Below are 21,683 nucleotides of genomic sequence, written 5' to 3'. Positions count from 1 at the left end.
ATTATCAGCTTCACTCAGACGGCGGATTGAACCTGCGATGCATCAGAGTGGAGAAAATATTCAATTTTAAGCCCAGGCTCTACCGGAAACCCCTTGGCAGATCGGAGCCTATCGAGCCAATTTAAACGTGCGACAATGACAGGTCGGACTAGTGTTCAGGTTAGAACCAACGCACAAGGATTTTCCGCACTGTGTAGGCAGAGAGATATTGAAAGTGCAATAGCGTGAATTCCCCACATCACTTGACAGATTGAATCACGACGACGCTGGGAGAGGGAGCATTATACCAAGGTGCATAGAGAGATCTGGAGAATTGATTTTGAGTCGACGGCCTCAGGAGTCTGGCACAGATGGGTATTATGGATTATGCCAAAAATAACAGTCTGGTCTGACAAGAATTCAGGGCAAAAGAACTGATATGTCAGCACTGTCAAGAAAAATGGCGGTTTTGTGTAGCGAAATAGGAGTTATGACAGAGTTAGCAAGGAAAGGCAGGGCAGAAAACCTAATTCATAAATGCGCAGTGATGAAGAAAACCACACTAGTGGTTGAGAAACGCGCGGAGAAGGCCACACATCATGGGGTTAAAATTAGAGCAGGCCAGAATAGTCCCGCTCTGATACCATGTCAAACACACACATGGCAGCAACAAAATATTAAAGATAAGCAGGAGAGTACATCTATTATTTGACAATGATATACATTTATAGTACATTCGTGTGACCGTTGAGTTCCATATCCCAAGGTCTCTTGGACTTCCTTAGTCTATTCGACTTCCACACCAACTCTTAGAGGATTAGGTGTCCAACACAATGTACAATACATATATATATATACATGCCAAAGCATTCATAAACCCCAATCCATTAACCCTGGATTAGAACATAATCGTAGTTCCCTTGACTGGATCTACAAAATATCATGGGCAGAAAACCATCATGCCCAAAACCATAGGTAGGTCCGCCCACCGAATATAGGGTCCAAAACAAATATTTCCTAGGGTGTTGCCTCAAACCTCATAGAGGGGGGTGAGAACCCCCCTCAAACCCCTCGACAGGGGAGGTTGTCACTCCCCTACCCCCATTGCGTCCAATGCAACAAAGGGGGGTTGCTGCCCCCCACTTCGTGCATGGGGCTAGTCGTGGAAAGAATATAACACACACCCAACAAAAACTACCACATTACATATACAACCTCTTAGGTCCTAAGATCCTCTTGACCTAATCTTCACACCCCCTCAACATCTCATGGGTTGCCCATATAAAAGGAAAAAAAAACCTAACAATTACCAACACAAGGAATCACATACTCTTGCCACTTCATGCCTTCTAGAGGCTTCTAAATATTTTAAATTTTATATAAAATCCAAGGAAATCATGTCCTCTTTCTATGATTGCCACGTCACTCCTTCCAGAGGTTTCCATAAATTGAATTTGATTTGGGGGCGAGGGTTAATTCCCCTGCATCATACTCCGACAGTTGAAAAACTTCATGAACTCCTAATCATGTGTTGTTTGTTGCATCTTGTTAATCTCCATCTTAGTCTTTCTTCTCCTCATGTATCACTGAGCTTCTACTTATACTCAAAAATGAGCTACAACCAAGCCTCCACTTGACACCTCACCAAGCTTTGTCCTTTGGATCAGTCTTTTGGCATCACAGGTTCACCTCCTCCAGAACCTCTTGAACTTCATCTACTCCTTTAGTTGTTGCACGCTACTCACCTCTCTCGACAATTCTACCCACAATCACAATTGTGGAATTGCCTCAACAACTTCTACCCAACCACAGCTAGAAGTTGTTCTCCTTCATCTTACAGGTAATATTCCTTGCTTTGATACCACTTGATGACAAATGAATATGGGAGTATGTTAAATTCAACCCTTCAAATTTCATTCTACTGAACCTATGGGTTATGGGTTATGGGCCTATTAACTTGGCTTTCCTCCCCTTAATTACAACAATGTACCTGCATCTTCCAGTGTGAAAACTCAAGCACCCCAACCTCTGACTAGAACCATGCACAAGACCAACCTTATTCTTTGGTTCTTGGCCACTTCAACAACTATCTTGGTGCATCCACGCCTTCACTGTGCCATTACTCGACGTTAGGACTTTTCTTGATATTTTCAAACTATGGTCACTTCCGCTCATTGACCATATGCTATCTACCAGTGTAGAACCCTTGATCTAATGTTTGCATGGTACACTCCATTCTGAGCTTGAACTCTCGTTGTAACTCCATGAGCCTCACTTCATTTCCCCCCACATAAAATCAGGTCCCGAATGGTTTGGGATGACCCCACCTTGTTCGACCCATTCAAAATCTAAACGAATTCGAGGTTAGACCCCTTATCACATGCTTGTTTTATGTGATATCCTGAATGGAATAATCTAACTCCTCCTATGCTGAGTCCACACTGAGAAAAGACTGTTCAGGGTGTCTGGCACTTATTCCATGTGTTCAATTGGTTCGAGTCCCGAAGGCTCAATTCATATTTCTTTAGACCTTTCTCTCCCAGGGCTTCAACATCGTATGGTTTGCAATACATTTCTTCTGTGTCAATTTCCCTTGACAATGGTTGCAACCACTTGCAATCGTCTACAACTCTCGTGGCTCTCAAACAAAACACAGTCAAATACAATATGATAAATACAAAATTAGACAAGGTCTGTGGGCATAAAATAAACACACATAATTTCAACCAAAATCCATAGGCTACATATATTCAAAACTACCAGATTACATATATGGCCTCTTAGGGCCTTAGAGCCTCTTAGTTTGATATTTAGTATTGGTCCCCTCAATATCTCATTGGTTGCCCATATAAAAGGAAATACAACCCTAACTATAATAGGCACGAGGAATCACATACTCTTGCCACTTCACGTCTTCTGAAGGCTTCTAAATATTTTATATTAAAAAGGAATTTTTTTTGTTCTTAGTTAAAACTAAATTTGTGATTTTTTTTTGAGTACTTATGAAGCACCGAAAGCTTTAGATCTCCCCTTGTGTTTTTAGGATAATCTAGTCAAAGATAACAATGTTATGCAAATTCTTTGAATGAATATTTCTTATAATAATTCTCAATTATTTAATAGAAAATTATCAATGTTAGTATATGTTTAATTCCATTAATTTTCATATCGTAAATAGTTTTTTTATAAACTTCATAATTTTATAAAGTATTAAGGTCTTTCTATTTAAAAAGTAGAGCCTCAATAGTGCTCGCTTTTGAGATAATATTAGATGCAAGTTGTCATGCCTCTGGCACTCTTATTTATGAGATCTTTAGACATAAGTTGCCCTCTTACATATTGAGGAAGAATTCAAAGGTACATTTGCACTCATAAAGGTTGACACTACTATATTGATTGCCAATGAAAATATTGGAGGAAAAGTAACCATGTGCAAGCTATATTACAAAAAACGAAATGACAACAATCGTTTTCTTCAAAACACGATTGAAAGGTGGAAATTGGATAAAAACATCATCTTCTTAAAAATAATTTCCTTTCTTAGGTTGGATTCTAGATTTTTACTATCAGTTCAATAGTTCTGACCATCTCAACTTCAATTTTATCATTTTTTTTTTATTATTTACCTCACGAAAATTTTTGTTGCCATTGTCTCTGTAATGATCAAACAATATCATTGAGAAATAAATCCAACATGATGATGACAAGTCTTGAAACAATTAATACCCTAAAACGTTTCCCACCCACACCATTCCTTTCATTACCTATAAGAATGATGGTGGGGGTGATGGAAGCAATAGTGGAGGTAGGATGTTGCCATTTCCTCTAACAAGGTGAGTTTGTGCTATGAATTGCCTCTCACTCTTATTAATCATGGAGATTTAATATCGTCCTAAGAGCTATTTGTTCCAGCCAACTTCACCAAATAGTTGAATTAGAAATATTTGGTTGTTCATCCCTATTTTGTGTGTCTGTGTGTGTGTGACTAGAGGAATCGACAACTGGCTAATTCCATACTCGCATGACATGGGGTCAATTCCTACTGCTACCACTATAACCTCTAGATGCTTACGATCCCCTTCTACAAACACGGGTAAGTCGGGGGGATTTGAACTTTGAATCTCTTGGATAACACTTCATCTTCACGGTGCTTGCCAATTGAGTTGCCCCCCAAGGGCTAGTTATTCATCGTTGTTAAATGGGTATATAGGTTAATGCTGCTAGCATTATTTTATGTAATTTATTTGTTGCATCCCATTATCAACACTTGCTTCTAATTATTAAAAAAAAAATGTAATAAATTAATGAAAGGACCTTTGTGACGTGAGTGTTACATTCTACTATAATATGATATACATTCTAAATATTTGTTGAGAACTGAAATTTTAACATTGTTATTAAGAATAGACAATCCCACTAAACTATTTCTTTAATCTATTTAGCAGGTTATCATGGTGGCCTCCAAAAATTATTGTCTTATAGGATTGACATTTTTTTGAAGGGCTTAAATGAAAATTTATAGCAAATGATCATTTTCTTTTTGTTAGTGTTGTTATAGTCTTTTTTTTTCAAGGAAAAAATTGTAATTTTATTAATGAAAATAAAATTACATGTTGCATCTACTAAGAAACATAGCATCATCAAGTCCATGCCAGATGATAATCAGTACATACAGAAAAACAAACTAATATACATACGAAGAGAAAAGTTAGGCTTTTCTCCCTTTCTTTTTCTCTACCTTGCACCATTCCCCTTGTGACGGTGCAGAAGAGACAAGAGTGAGCTGATTTCCAACTTCAGATCTTGCAATGTCCTTGTCCGAATCTGAATTGTCTAATGTATGTAAACGTTTATTTCCATTGTTATCCTTTTCTTCTGGTATCTTTTCTGATTGTACCAGATTGCTCTGAGATTCAGTTGGGTCTTGAGAGGTTTCCCTAATGTTTATGTTGTTATAATCATCTTCTATTATTTTATAAATTAGGTCATGAAATTATTTTTGAGCAATTTAAAAAAGACCGAAAATAAAATAACAAACAAAAAATTATATTTTTAATAAAATAAAAATTATTTCTCAATAAATAAAAAATAAAAAATAAAAAATAATATTATAAATATTAAAATATTTTATATACATATGAACCATATCCAAACTATAAACATAATACATAATGTTATAATCGCAAAAACATCAGCTCACTGCTTTCCACTCTCAAGTAATTCAAAATTATACAGGTTGTTGACATGGATAGTCTTTGTATCTATAACTTGTTCAAAGAGAAGTACACGTTTACAACTTTTGTTTTCCTTTAAATGAAGCAGAATTATTTTTTTTCCTTTAAATGAAGCAGAATTATTTGGGTGGATCATTATTTTTTTGTTTTTTTCAAATGAATTAGAATTATTTGGGTTGATCATTATTTTTTTGTTTTTTCAAATAAAATAGAATTATTTGGGTTCTTTCGAATGAAGTAGAATGATTTGGGTTCTTTCCCATGAAGTATAATTATATTTGGGTTGACGTTTATTTGTAAGTTTTATGTTTATAAATAATATATATATATATTATTTTAATGTCGTATTATTATTATATTTTGTTTGTTTTTTTTATTCAATTGAGTCATATTAATTTTACATGATATGCCATTTATTTATATGATATGTAATTATCTCATTTTATTGATATATACTTTTATTAAAATTATTGAATAAATTATTATTGGCTTGTCACTCGATTCTAGGGTTGCTAATTCCCATTAGCTCTCGAGTTACTATTTCTTTAAATGACTCTAAAGTTTTTGTCTTTAAGTGTTTTGAAGATATGTTTTATGGAGTTGTGTGTTATGAATATCCCTAATCTTATTTATTAATTGGAGAGGAATAAATAAATGCAAAAAGTTTTATGTAAGGAAAAAAAGTAATCAAGTTGGACAATAGCCAAATAAAACAAGAGTCCCGTGGTGGCAATGTCATTGTCTTTGTTCTTTAGACATTACCATCACATGGTTTTTATTTAAAAAATAATAGAACAAATATCTTATTAAAATAACATTATATATATATATATATATATATATATATAACATTAACAATGTTGTTTTTTTACAATATTGTATTTGTTTTCCTCCTAGGCCTTTTGCATTTAAGGTGTTGTAATACTTTGACATGGCGGAACTAGCCAACGCTTTGCTAGACATGGTTGACAAGAAACAAGTTTGACATTTCAATCGAAACTCTGGCTCTTCCTCTATATATAAAACAAAAACAAAAAGAAACCATATTCTCAAAAAGGTGAAGAATGATGCATTTGGTGGAATTTGAGTTGGCTTGTTGGTTTTGGTTACTAATGCACCCCCATCCAAAATAATAATTCACTACCTGTGCTATTCATCCCAAGCCCAATGCAAGACTTCAAATTTAACTTATGGGTTGTAATTTTCATTCTTTAATGTTATAGTTCTTAGTCAATTACCAATCACGATTGTTTTCGATCTATCTATCCTCCAACTTCTCCATGAAAAGGTATTGCCCTGCCTGCTTACGATATTAATTAGTTAAACATGTATTGTCTCAACTGTATAATACTAAGTCCTCAAACACAAAGTTTTTGTTCATACACATTGTGTTGTTGTAGGCCGAAAGATCAAACATATATAAACACCACAATATGATTGATATATATACATCATAATTCTTCATTAGCAAAAATAGTTGTGTGGTATATACATAGATAGACACAATTTACATGTATATACAAAATTGATTTCGAATCACTCCCTCAACTAATCACAAGCAACAAGTTGAAAGGGAAGTGTTAATTTTTGTAAATTTCACCTGGTAGAAAGTATTGGATCGAGATTGCTTTCAGGTAAAGCGCAACACATGGAATAGTTTAGTGATTCCCTATCTAGTGAGAACTAACACCTTTTTGCTAGCACTCTAACAAATCTTGATTAACATTATAACATTTATTTTATAATACATTTTTATATAGTTAATATGAAAAAATAATAAAAGATAACAAAAATTGTAGCTTCATTTTAAATTATAATAGTTATTATTAATTATGAAAAGAATTTTAGTTAAACATATATGCATTAAAACAACATGTGACAAGATTTTTTTACTATCGTTATTCATTTCCACTTTTTCATGGAGATTGTTTGTCAGGCCAGGGTAACTCCAGCAATTCAATGAGCGCAAAACAAAAACTAAGTGATTTATGCATTAGACAATTATTTATTTATACATATACACAACGGATCAGTTCATCTTTTAGATGACTGTCCAGCTTCACCTCATCCGTTTCGGATTAGGTGTCAACATTCCCCCCCTTAATCTGAAGGGATGTTGGTGAGTCCAAGCATCGTTCTGAATCTTTCAAGCTTTTCTCTTCCAAGCGCTTTGGTGAAGATGTCTGCAATTTGCTCGTTTGTGGAACAATGACGGAGATGGATTGTTTTGGCCTCAACATGATGTCGGATTAGATGATATTTAGTATTGATGTGCTTAGTACGATCATGGAACTTTGGGTTCTTGGCCAATTTTATTGCAGAGGTGTTATCAATCATGAGTGGAGTTGATTGTATTTGTTTTACCTGCAAATCTTCAAGAATTTTCCTGAGCCACACAATTTCTTTCGTTGCTTCAGCTGCTGCCACATATTCTGCTTCTGTTGTGGAATCTGCTGGAACTGATTGTTTGCGTGATCTCCAGGAGACAGCTCCCGATCCAAGACTCATAGCATATCCTGAAGTAGATACCCCAGTTTCTTTGTCTCCATCGAAGTCTGAATCAGAGTATCCAATCAAGTTGAAGTCGTCCACCTGTGTATACTTGATTCCAAGGTCTTGAGTTCCCTTCAAGTACCTTAGAACTCTTTTTGCAGCAGACCAATGTCCCTCACAAGGCCTTTGCATAAACCTGGAGAGGATTCCAACATCAAATGAAATGTCTGGTCTAGTAGTAGTGAGGTAGATGAGACTTCCTACAAGCTGTCTATACTTTGTTGCATCCTCAAATTCCTTTCCTTCAGTAGATGTGAGCTTCAAGTTTTGTTCCATTGGAGTAGAAAGGGGATTGCACTCTGTCATGCCAAATCTGTATAACAAATCTCCAATGTATTTCTTTTGAGAAAGAAATATGGACTTTGGATGTTGGGTTACTTCAATGCCAAGATAGTAATGAACATAGCCCAAATCAGTCATTTCAAAAATTTTTCCTAGTTCTTTCTTTATGGATGCAATATAGCTTTCATTGTTCCCTGTCATTAAAAGATCATCTACATATACCACAAGATATACAACTGTTTTGCCAACTTTCTTGACAAATAAAGTTGCATCATCAAGATCAAAATGATTGAAGTTGAGTTTCAGAAGATGCTCAGTTAGTTTTTCATACCAGGCTCATGGTGCTTGTTTGAGGCCATACAAGGACTTCACAAGTTTGCATACTTTGTGTTCATGTCCTTTCACAGCAAATCCTTCAGGCTGGGACATAAAAACATTCTCTTTTAGATCTCCATTCAAGAATGCAGTTTTTACATCCATTTGATGGAATTTCCAACCGTTCTGAGCAGCTAGTGCAAAGAGTGTCCGGATGGTGGCCCATTTTGCTGTGGGAGCAAAAGTTTCCTCATAATCGACCCCTTCCTTCTGTGCAAAACCTTTTGCCACAAGCCTAGCTTTGTGCTTGTCAAGTGAGCCATCAGCTTTGTACTTGTTCTTGTAGACCCACTTGCAGCCAATTGGTTTGGTTCCAAATGGAGGATCAACCAGCTTCCAAGTGCCATTCTTTATGAGGGCATCATACTCCTTCTGCATCGCTTCTTTCCACTCATCATGAGAAGCAGCTTCTTTGAAGGAAGTTGGTTCAAAATCTGTAGACAAGTTCAATTCACAATCATAAGTAACATCCATATCAACAGGTGAATTAGAGTTATCTACATCACCTCCATCTTGTCGGTTTGAATTTCTGGTTCCTGTTTTTCCAATTTCATCAGGATGAACACTTTCAAGTGTCTTTGTCAGCCACTTTAGGGGACCTTTCTAAGATGGTCCAGGCTGTTCTGTTGATTGAGTTGGGTCTGAATCAAGATTGATCTCCCAATTCTATCAATTACATCACTTAAAGCATCATCCGTTGTTGGAGTGTCATGCAAGGGAGATTGTTCTTCAGAAGGAGATTCCACATGTTGATCTAGTATAGGAATCCCCCCTTCAAGATGTGGAATCTGATTATCAAACTCTTGGAATGATTTCGGTTTTGTGAATCTATCCAAGCGATCAAGTTGCCGCTCAACAACACTGTCAGATTTGGATGATTCAAGAAAAATGACATCTCTAGATAAAATAAACTTTTTATTTACTTCATCATAAAGGCGGTATGCTTTAGATGTGTTTGAATACCCCAGGAAGATACACTTACGACTTCTAGCACCAAGTTTGTTTCTATGTACCTTTGGTATTAAAGCATAACAGGTGGAACCAAATATCCTGAGATGTTTTACCGAAGGAACATGTCCATACCACAATTCATAAGGAGTCTTGTTTCTTATAGCACTAGATGGACATCTATTCTTAATATATGCAGCACATAGAACAACATCAGCCCAAAACATTGTCTTTACATTTTTGAAGAAAAGCATGGATCGTACCATATTCAAAATTGTTCTGTTCATTCTTTCAGCTACACCATTCTGTTGAGGATTATAAGGCACAGTTGTTTGATGTTTAATCCCATGTTGGCGAAGATAGTGTTCAAATTCATTTGATGTATATTCTTTTCCATTATCAGTGCGAATAGACCCAATATGAGATTGTGCATCATTTTCAATCCACTTATGAAAATTCTTGAATGTTTGAAAAGCATCAGATTTGTTCTTCAATAAGTAAACCCAACACATTCTGGTGTAATCATCAATAAATGTCATGATATATTTATTTCCATTTGCAGAAGAAACAGGCATTGGACCACATAAATCTGAATGAATAAGTTCAAGCTTCCTATGTGCTCTTGAATGTGAATCATGAAAAGACTGTTTGCTATGCTTTCCTAGAATGCAAGCATCACATTGTTTATGTTTTCTAGGAATTGTAGGAAAACCAGCAACACCATTTTTCTTCAACAAGCGGAGACTATCATAGTTTAAATGTCCAAATCTAGCATGCCATAATAAACTTAATGGAAGTGCACCTTCTTCATGATGAGAAATATATGAGAAATGTTGTGCATGAGCAGAGGTTCCTTGCAGTTTAAGGAGTCTTTCTTCTTCTATACCCCTCATGACAAGTGAGTGGTCAGATGCCTTTCTTACCTCAAGCTTGCCATCAAACATGTGAATGGAGTGACCTTGCTGGCGGATGTGGACCAGGGACAGCAAGTTTCTCTTCAGCTGTGGGAGATATAGAACATGATCCAGAAGAAAGTCTGGAAGACCAGGCAGTTTAAGCCTGATTGTGCCAAGCCCTGATGGCTTGATTTTTGACTGATCTGCAAAGTATACTGCTCCATCAACATTGTTAGTGAAATCTTCAAAGAAATCTCTCCTATGAGTCATATGACAGGTTGCTCCTGAATCAAGCAACCAGTCATTTTTCGAAGAAGCAAGTGAAGCATTAAACAAGTCTTCATTTACTCCAATGTTACATTGTGCCTCAATATAGTGAGTGGATTCAGGTGCTTTACCTTTTCTGTGTCATCAGTTTTACCTTTCTGCTGATTTCTTCTCTGCTCAACTTTGTCCCATGGTAGCTTGCATGTAGAAGCATCATGTGATCCATTTCGTTTGCAGCGAATGCAATGTAAGTCTGCCTTTTCTTCTTGAGGGTGTCTGCCCCCCATGCCTCTGAAGTATCTTCTTCTTTCTCTTGAAGGCATACTGTAACAAAAAACTTCTGCTGATAGAAAAAAAATACTTATGCCACAGCAAGACTTCTGCTGGAAAAAAAAACTTTATGTAATAGCCTTATGCATTTATTTTTCTTCTAACATTCCATAGCATATATATATTACTGCTCACATATATATCACTGTTTAATGATGGCGCTCACCGCTTACAACTGTTCATATATCACTGTTCAATAAAAATGGGGCTCATATACAAATCACTTCTCACATATATCAATGTATATCACTGTTTTAAAAAAGGAGCGCTATATATATCACTGTTTTGAAAGGGCGCACATATATATCACTGCTTTGAAAGACAACGTAATATGCTGAATGCTCAACACTTTCAACTATCCCAGCAGCATGAAAACGACATAGTAGTAGACATGAATGAGATTAAAAAAATACTCTTTCCAAATAGCAGCAGACAAAAATGACCCTCGTTCTACGACAGATAGCCAACAAATATGTTTGACAAAATGCCAACAGAATCCAGAATATTACCAATCTGTAACTGTGCTCGTTTCCCCAGCTCCGGAGGTATCACACCGGGGACAAAGCTGCAAGGCAGACAACGTTAACACTCTCTATCTATCACACAGCGTTTCTCAACCTTTTCACGGGGCGCTACAAAAATAGCAAGGCTTATTCAAAAATGTTAAACGCTGGCTTCAATACATTAAAGGCATAAACGCATCCAGCATTTAAAAATGCCAGGCTTCAATACGCATAAACGCTGGCTTCAATACATTAAAGGCATTAAAGGTGCAGTCACCACAGTTCTATATACCATCACCATTCACCAAAGCTTCAAAACGCAGGCTTCTTCAAAACGTTTCAGGCCACGGATATCACAACCCGATCAATGGAGTTTCGACCAGCATACACCAGCAGCGTTCAGTCCTCAGAAAATTCAACACAAAAATTTTGTTTTAACACTTCAATACCAGCATACATATGACCAAAACAACCACGTTGTTGACATAATGCACCAGGGGGAGCTACAGAGGGCCTGTCTGTTTATGAAGCGGCCCAACATGATGTCGAATGGATGCTTACTCAATGTGATTGAATGGCAGTTCAAATGAAAATTAGGGATTCATAAACGCAGGTTTCAATAACATAACAGGTCTTCAATACGCAGGTTTCAATATACCATAACATTAAACGCATTCATCAATTCATTAAACGCAGTCTTCGATACCTTTTCTTCCTTGAACGGACCTCAACGCAGCGTATGCAGCGATGTCAGAAGGGATGTCAGAGAGCGTATGCAGCGCTGGTGCGCCAGGGAGCAGAGGCAGCAGAGGAGTTACGCTATTTCTGGAACCTGGGACCTGTGCTCTGATACCATGTCAGGCCAGGGTAACTCCAGCAATTCAATGAGCGCAAAACAAAAACTGAGTGATTTATGCATTAGACAATTATTTATTTATACATATACACAACGGATCAGTTCATCTTCTAGATGACTGTCCAGCTTCACCTCATCCGTTTCGGATTAGGTGTCAACATTGTTAATTTGTAGATGGATTTTATTAGAATACCATTACTTATTAATATCACATGTCCTAAAAATCATAAAGATATTAACATGACACATACTCATATGACATTTTTTAAATTAATCAATTTAATTACAAACTGATGCAGGGGCATCTAGCTAAGGCACCATGACCGGGTGTTGGTCTCTGCCAGGTTGGAGAGTTGAGTTAGCATATTGATTGTTTTATATGTTTAGTTTGTCAGAGTAGGAGGTAGGATTTTGTTTTATCTTAATCTCAGTATTAGTCAAAGGTAGTTTGGTCGGTTAAGGTTATTTACTTGTTTGTCTTTAATAAACAGGGGATTAATAATTGTCCTGTCATTCTTAAGAGAAAAAGACAAATGTGTCGAAATGTAAAATCTTGCCATATAGGCATAACCGAATACTTAATAGTTATGTAACTATAAGGTCTACAACTGAAAGTAACTACACAGTTCCATTAACTATAGACAAAGCATATAAATGTAACAATGAAAATCATTGACAAGGTTCAACATTTTTAGATACAGATAATAAAAAAGAGACAGAGCACAAATTCATCTATCATCCATCTGTATTATCGTCTATACATTGTGCAATTATATTTTTCCATATTGTTTAACCGATTCAAATAACAAGCAGAATGTAGGCCTACAACTTTATGTTTTTTCTTCCTCTCTTAAAAGAAGACAGAGCACTGTAAGTCGTATGTAAGTTCCAAGACCAGAATGGACAAGCACGTAACCAAGCTACAACGAAACAATTGAACGAAGGAAACAGAGTCCAGACAGCGTGACAGAGATGCAAATGCTAGAACAAGGGTTTGTATCCCACAGAAGAAAATGGTATTGACTAAACAGAGCAAATGCAGACAAATAAATCAGATGAGTAAAGCATATACAGGCCATACAATGTTTTTTTGACTTCGAAATCGACCATCAGGACAAATTACCAGAACAACTACAGAACTTCCTGTTCGTGGAAAAGTATTACAAACACGGTTGCAATTAAACAATTATAGCTCGAAGGCGTTGAAGCCGGATTGAAGGAAACGACAGCCAAATCACCATCATTAAAGCTAAGGTAAATCGAAACCAATGTTTCCCTGAAAGTTTTCCTTTAAATTATAAAATGAAATGTATAAAGATACATAGCAGAGTTCCAAAGTAATACATGGATAGTCACATAAACTGACGGTCGACAAACCCTAGGTGAGGGTTTTGGGAAACGGCTCCCACACATTAACAGTTACAGCCAACAATCACTGAAACGTGAAAGCCTATGATAACAAGATGACCAGGACGCTGGCTATAGCCGAGAGTCACATTGACTAAGCATTGAAGGAAATCAAACCCTCATTCTCACAAGCCTATTCTACAAAAGAAAACTGAAGTCTAGTTGCGTTGGCAGAGCCTACCCGACAGAGGCCGGTCGAATTGTTCCGAGCAGACCCAACTACAAACCCTAATACCTGTAAAGGAGCCAACACACAGTTGTTAGCACAAGTTGACTGAGGAAAACAAAACACAGTGCATGAAAGCAAATATACGAGGGATACATTTTCCATACCTGAAGGATTTGCAACGAGAACAGAGAACAATCCTCTGACCCACGAATTCCAACCAACGACTGAGACAAAGGAGTGGCCACATTAGGAACAGGAGAATGAAAAAGGCAACATTGAATCATGGATAGAAGAGACTACCTGCATTGAAGCCGAAGACTGGAGAGTGCCACTATTCGAAACCTGAATGCATGCCAACCACTGAGTTTCACAAGCAAGATAGCTTCAAACAGAACTCGAGCTCGTGGAGCAAAGACCAGTTGGGGCAATTGCAAAAAGAGCACAGAAATCTACTTACACAGGTGGCGGTAGAACCATCCTTGGTTGCCCAACGAACCAGAGTCAAAGACTATCCAAACAAGCGTAAGAGCCAAGCAAGTATAAGAGACACACTGTCGGACCAGAAAACAAACTATAAGGCGCGCCCAGCATTTGCAGCGTAGCTGCATACACAGGCACCAAAAAACTCACTAGAGCAAACCCTTGGCGAACAAATGAAAAAAGTTTGAATGAGCGACGGAGGAAGAGTTTTGGTGTAACGAGGAGTGGGAAACGCGACCCAAGGTGTGTACATAGTATTGAATGCAGACATAAATGCCATCTATCACTTTCCATAAATATCCGAGAGCATTGGAATCATAAACTAATCCACACCTTAATCATATTTTAAAATCATTTAATTATTGATTAGTCCGAACAGTGTTGGGCTAGTCCCATCATAATGGTATCTAAGTAGGTTGAAATTGACTGAATAAATGGAGGTAGGAAGGAGAGGTAATGGAAGAGGTGTTCGGAGGGTAGCAGATGAAGGACTGAGAGAGGAAATCAGGATTCTTACTGCCCGTTTGGAGGCAGTTGAAGCAGGGAGACGAAGGGATCCAGAGGTAGGCGATGACAACGAAGAGGAAGCTGAAGCGACGACAGATGGATCGGATGGAGAGGGCCCAGAAATGAGACTGCTGAGATCGGTCTTAGTGGCAAGCAGTAAACCCAAACCAGAACTCCCAAATTATGACGGCAACCTGTCCATAGAGGTTTTATTGGACTGGATCAGTGAGCTGGATAAGTATTTCGAGTGTGAGGAGGTTAGTGAAGACCGCAGAGTTAAGTTTGTTGCGACAAAGTTGAAGGGACACGCAGCCCTGTGGTGGGACAATGTCCACACAGAGAGAAGGAGATTGAACAAGCTGCCGATCAAAACCTGGTCAAGGATGGTGGCCAAGTTGAAGGGCAGATTTCTGCCGAAAGATTATCATATTGCACTACACAAACAAGTGCAGAATATGAAACAGAAAGGAATGACAGTGAGGGAGTACACTGAGGAGTTTTACCGAGTGAACTTAAGGGCTGGTTATACAGAGGATACCTCAGAGAAGACAGCCAGGTACGTAAATGGTTTAAGGCTAGAAATTTTAGATGAAATTAGTATTCTGTCTCCTAGGAACATTGAAGAAGCATATCAGAGTGCTACGAAAGCTGAAGAGAAAATTACTAGAAAGAAAAATGCCAGGAGAGGACGAGGAACCGACAGAGGAAGAGGCCAGTCATATGGCAGAGGGTGGACTGCTGGTAGTAATGAAGAAGGCAACAATTTTAAAGCCTTCGGATCAACACACAAAGGTGATAATGCAAAAGGTAGAAGGCCATATCAATGAGGCAGGGGAAATGGCCGAGGTAGAGGAGCTGGTTACCAATGTTACAGGTGTCATAAGTGGGGACACAGATCATTTGAGTGTCCTAAGGCAGACCAAGCTGGATAGAGGGGTGCATATGTTGCACAACCAGAGGAAGCAGAGGCACCTACCCAAGAAGCAGAGAACACTCCAGAAACAGGGGAAGCGCTGGTGTTGAACAAGGTGTTGTTAAAACCAGCCAAGGAAGCCACCGAACAAATGCAGCGGAAGTCTTTGTTTCGGACGGTTTGTAAGTCACACGGTAAGTGCTGTAAGTTGATTATAGACAGCGGTAGTACATATAACTTAGTGGCCACAGAGATGGTGGAAAAGTTGGAATTGAAGCGATTGAAACATCCCACCCCTTACAAAGTTTCATGGCCGCAAAAAGGCCATCAGTCGCTGGTGGATGAACAATGTGAGGTGGAGTTTCAAATAGGCAGATATAAGGATAAGGTCATTTGTGACATCATGTCGATGGACGTATGTCACATATTGCTAGGCAGGCCATGGCAGTACAACAGAAAGGTGGTACATGAGGGATTGACAAACTGCTATAAGGTTGTTAAGGATGGAATCAAGCATACGCTTGTGCCCATCAAGGAGGAAGGGACAGCAGGAACAAGTGAGCCAAGAGCATTGTTGGTCAGCAGAAAACAGTTTTTGAAACAAATTGAGGATAGCGAGGTGAGTTATGCAGTTGTAAGAAGAGAAAAAACGGTACTGTTTCATACATAGGTGTCAGATTTACCCCCAGAAATTCAGCAGATGTTGCAGGAGTTTACAGATATAGTGGTGGATGACTTGCCAGATAAACTGCCCCCCAAAAGGAGCATAAGTCACCATATTGACTTCATACCCGGAGCAAGCTTGCCGAATAAGGCAGCATATCGGATGAGCCCCAAGGACAATGAAGAGATTAGGAAACAGGTGCAGGAACTGCCAGACAAAGGATTGATAAGGGAGAGTTTGAGCCCTTGCACAGTTCCAACGGTTCTCGCTCCCAAGAAAGGAGGAGAGTGGCGGATGTGCACAGACTCGAGGGCCATCAACAAAATCACCATTCGGTACAGGTTTCCACTGCCATGGATGGACGACATGATGGATTGCCTAAGCGGGGCAGCATATTTTTGTAAGATAGACTTGAAGAGCGGGTATCATCAGATCCAAATTTGAGAGGGGGATGAGTGAAAGATAGCCTTTAAGACGAATGAGGTATTGTATGAATGGCTGGTTATGCCATTCAGACTAAGCAATGCGCCCAACACATTTATGCGGCTAATGAATGAAATGTTGAAAGAATATATTGGAAAATTTGTGATAATATACCTGGACGACATACTAATTTTTAGCAGGACAAGGGAGGAGCACCTTCGACATGTTCAGAAAGTGTTGGAAAAATTACAGCAAAATAAACTACTGATAAATCTGAAAAAGTGTACTTTTCTGCAAAAAGAGTTGATTTATTTGGGCTTTGTAATAGCATAAAACAAGTTGAAGATGGATTCAGAAAAGATTGCAGCAATAGTCAATTGGCCATCCCCGAAAAGCTTATTTGAGGTACGTAGTTTTCATGGGCTAGCGAGGTTTTACTGGAAATTCATAAGAAATTTTAGCGAAATATGTGCACCTATGTTGGAAACTATTAAAAAGGCCAGTCAGCCTTTTCGGTGGACTGATGCAACAGAGAGGAGTTTTCAGCTACTAAAGAAGAAGATCACAGAGAGACCGATCCTGAGATTTCCAGATTTTAAAAAGCTCTTTCAGGTTCGCTGTGATGCTAGCGGTACGACTATTGGAGCTGTACTCAGCCAGGAGGATAAGCCTGTTGCATTTTTTCAGCAAGAAGCTAAATGAAAGCCGGTAGAAATATTCGTCCTATGACAAGGAGTTCTATGCTGTTGTGCAGGAATTGAAGCCCTGGAGGCACTATTTGTTGGGAAACGAATTTGTGTTGTTTTCAGATAATTCTGCACTATATTATGTGATGCAACAACACAAGTTGAACCACAAACATGCCAAATTGGTGGAATATTTGCAGAGTTTCACCTTTGCGTTGAAACACATCAGTGGGAAGGCCAACAAGGTTGTAGATGCATTGAGTAGGAGAGCTTTACTTTTGCAGGAGAGCACTGTACAAGTGTTGGGTTTTGAGCACTTAAAAGATTTATACCAGACTGACACAGATTTTAAGGAGGCCTATGAGGCATGTCAGAATCCCTTGGTGAGAGATAAAAGCCCATGGTTGGACTACAACTTGTAGGAGAAATTGCTATTTAGAGGAGGACAGCTATGCATTCCTGACTGCTCGATGAGAGAGAACATTATTTGGGAGAAGCACAGTGGAGGTCTAGCCGGACATTTCGACATAGACAAGACACTCGAGCAGCTCAGTCATTTCTACTTTTGGCCAAAGATGCGAAGGGATGTACAGCGGTTTGTGACCAGATGCAAAGTGTGCCAGTTGGCGAAAGGTCACAGTCAAAACACGGGACTGTATACACCATTGCCAGTTCCAAGTAGACCGTGGGACTCAATCAGCTTGGACTTTGTCTTGGGTCTACCTAGGACACAGTGGGGTTATGACTTTGTGATGGTAGTAGTGGACAGATTCTCGAAGATGGCGCATTTTATCCCTTGCAGAAAAACCAGTGATGCCACTCACGTGGCCCACTTGTTTTTCACGGAGATTGTTAGGCTACATGGGTTGCCTAAGTCTATTCTTTCGGACAGGGATGTGAAGTTTATAGGGAACTTTTGGCGTACCTTGTGGAAGAAGATGGATACACAGCTGAGTTACAGTTCTGCTTATCACCCACAAACCGACAGACAAACAGAGGTGGTAAACAGGAGTCTGGGAAACCTGCTACGAAGCTTGATTGGTGAGAATTCGCGGATGTGGGATCGAGTGCTTGCCAGGTAGAGTTCGCTTATAACGACTCGCCTAATCGTAGCATAGGTTACAGTTCATTTCAGATCCTGTACGGCATGCATCCTCGCAGAGTGCATGAATTACGAGATCTCGAACGACAAGAAAGGCGAAGTGCAGATGGAGAAGATTTTGCTAACGTGATGAGAGATTTGCATGAGCAGGTGAAAATTAAATTGCAGGACAGTAGCCAAAAGTACAGTTCAATGTGGGCGATGAAGTCCTCACGCATTTGCACAAGGAACGCTTCCCTAGAGGTGCATACAATAAGCTGAAGTATAAGAAGATAGGTCCCTACAAAATCCTCCGGAAATTTTCAGCGAATGCCTATGAGATACAGTTGCCACCAGGATAGGCATTTCACCCATATTTAATGTAGCAGACCTGTTCCCTTACACTGCTGACCCAGAAGAAGAAGAAGAAGACAGAATCACACGACCTACATGGAATACCCAGGATGGAGGAGAAACTTGGATGAGACAGATGCCTTATGTTCAGTCTCTCGAAATCGAGAGCATTCTTGATACTCAGGTGGCCAAACGAACTCGACAGAAGAAGTATTTGCAATACCTGGTCAAGTGGAAGAACCATCCTATTGAGGACAGTTCGTGGCTTGATGCCAGGCAGATTGAGCAGATAGGTTATTCAGTCGAGAAGCTCATGGACCGAAGCCATGATTTCTTTTTGTCCCGGGAGCTTGATATAGGAGCATCCAGCTAAGGCACCATGATCGGGTGTTGGTCTCTGCCAGGTTGGAGAGTTGAGTTAGCATATTGATTGTTTTATATGTTCAGTTTGTCAGAGTAGGAGGTAGGATTTTGTTTTCTCTTAATCTCAATATTAGTCAAAGGTAGTTTGGTCGGTTAAGGTTATTTACTTGTTTGTCTTTAATAAACAATAGATTAATAATTGTCCTGTCATTCTTAAGAGAAAAAGACAAATGTGTCTAAATGTAAAATCTTGCCATATAGGCAGAACCAAATACTTAATAGTTATGTAACTATAAGGTCTATAACTGAAAGTAACTACACAGTTCCATTAACTGTAGACAAAGTATATAAATGTAACAATGAAAATCATTGACAAGGTTCAGCATTTTCGGATACAAATAATAAAAAAGAGACAGAGCACAAATTCATCTATCATCCATCTGTATTATCGTCTATACATTGTGCAATTATATTTTTCCCTATTGTTTAACAGATTCAAATAACAAGCAGAATGCAAGCCTACAACTTTATGTCTTTTCTTCCTCTCTTAAAAGTAGACAGAGCACTGTAAGTGGTATGTAAGTTCCAAGACCAAAATGGACAAGCACGTAACCAAGCTACAACGAAACAATTGAATGAAGGAAACAGAGTCCAGACAGCGTGACAGAGATGCAAATGCCAGAACAAGGGTTTGTATCCCACAGAAGAAAATGGTATTGATTAAACAAAGCAAATGCAGACAAATAAATCGGACGAGTAAAGCATATACAGGCCATACAATGTCTTTTTGATTTCGAAATCGACCATCAGGACAAATTACCAGAACAACTACAGAACTTCCTGTTCGTGGAAAAGTATTACAAACACGGTTGCAATTAAACAATTATAGCTCGAAGGCGTTGAAGCTGGATTGAAGGAAACGACAGCCAAATCACCATCATTAAAGCTAAGGTAAATCGAAACCAATGTTTCCCTGAAAGTTTTCCTTTAAATTATAAAATGAAATGTATAAAGATACATAGCAGAATTCCAAAGTAATACACGGACAGTCACATAAACCGACGGTCGACAAACCCTGGGTGAGGGTTTTGGGAAACGGCTCCCACACATTAACAGTTACAGCCAACAATCACCGAAACATGAAAGCCTATGATAACAAAATGACCAGGACGCTGGCTATAGCCGAGAGTCACATTGGCTAAGCATTGAAGGAAATCAAACCCTCATTCTCACATGCCTATTATACAAAAGAAAACTAAAGTCTAGTTGCGTTGGCAGAGCCTACTCGACAGAGGCCGGTCGAATTGTTCTAAGCAGACCCAATTACAAACCCTAATACCTGTAAAGGAGCCAACACACAGTTGTTAGCACAAGTTGACAGAGGAAAACAAAACACAGTGCATGAAAGCAAATATACGAGGGACACATTTTCCATACCTGAAGGATTTGCAGCGAGAACAGAGAACAATCCTCTAACCCACGAATTCCAACCAACGACTGAGACAAAGCAACAACCACTTTAGGAACATGAGAATGAAAAAGGCAACATTGAATCATGGATATAAGAGACTACCTGCATTGAAGCCGAAGACTGGAGAGCGCCACTGTTCAAAACCTGAATGGATGCCAACCACTGAGTTTCACAAGCAAGATAACTTCAAACCAGAACCCAAGCTCGTGGAGCAAAGACCAGTTGGGGCAATTGCAAAAAGAGCACAGAAATCTACTTACATAGGCGGCGGTAGAACCATCCTTGGTTGCCCAACGAACCAAGGTCAAAGACTATCCAAACAAGCGTAAGAGCCAAGCAAGTATAAGAGACACACCGTCGGACCAGAAAACAAACTAGAAGGCGCACCTAGCATTTGAAGCGTAGCTGCATACACAAGCACCAAAAACCTCACTAAAGCAAACCCTCGGCGAACAAATGCAAAATGGTTGAATGAGCAATGGAGGAAGAGTTTTGGTGTAACGAGGAGCGGGAAACGCGACCCGAGGTGAGTACATAGTATTGAATGCAGACATAAATGCCATCTATCACTTTCTAGAAATATCCGAGAGCATTGGAATCATAAACTAATCCACAGCTTAATCATATTTTAAAATCATTTAATTATTGATTAGTCCGAACAGTGTTGCGCTGACCCCATCAAAAACACAAAAAAAAACATAAATATTTATAAAATTAATTCCAATCTTTAATTTACAATTACGCTTAAAAATACATTAAAATATAAAATCTTTATTATCCATACATAATTAACCATATTTAAATTAAACTTCTGACAACTTCATCGGAGAATAAACATATAAATATAACTATTAAAAAAACATCCAGAAACATCACAACTATCTTAGGAAACACCTATAATGAACTACTCTGCATATGAAGAAACTCATCACAACCTTTTAT

The sequence above is a fragment of the Pinus tabuliformis genome, chromosome 5_1, assembly GCF_031772625.1.
Source record: "Pinus tabuliformis cultivar Carrire ecotype Pingquan chromosome 5_1, CPIR1, whole genome shotgun sequence".
NCBI classification, from domain to species: domain Eukaryota; kingdom Viridiplantae; phylum Streptophyta; class Pinopsida; order Pinales; family Pinaceae; genus Pinus; species Pinus tabuliformis.
The sequence above is the reverse complement of the archived record's forward strand: the minus strand, read 5'-3'. Positions refer to the sequence as shown.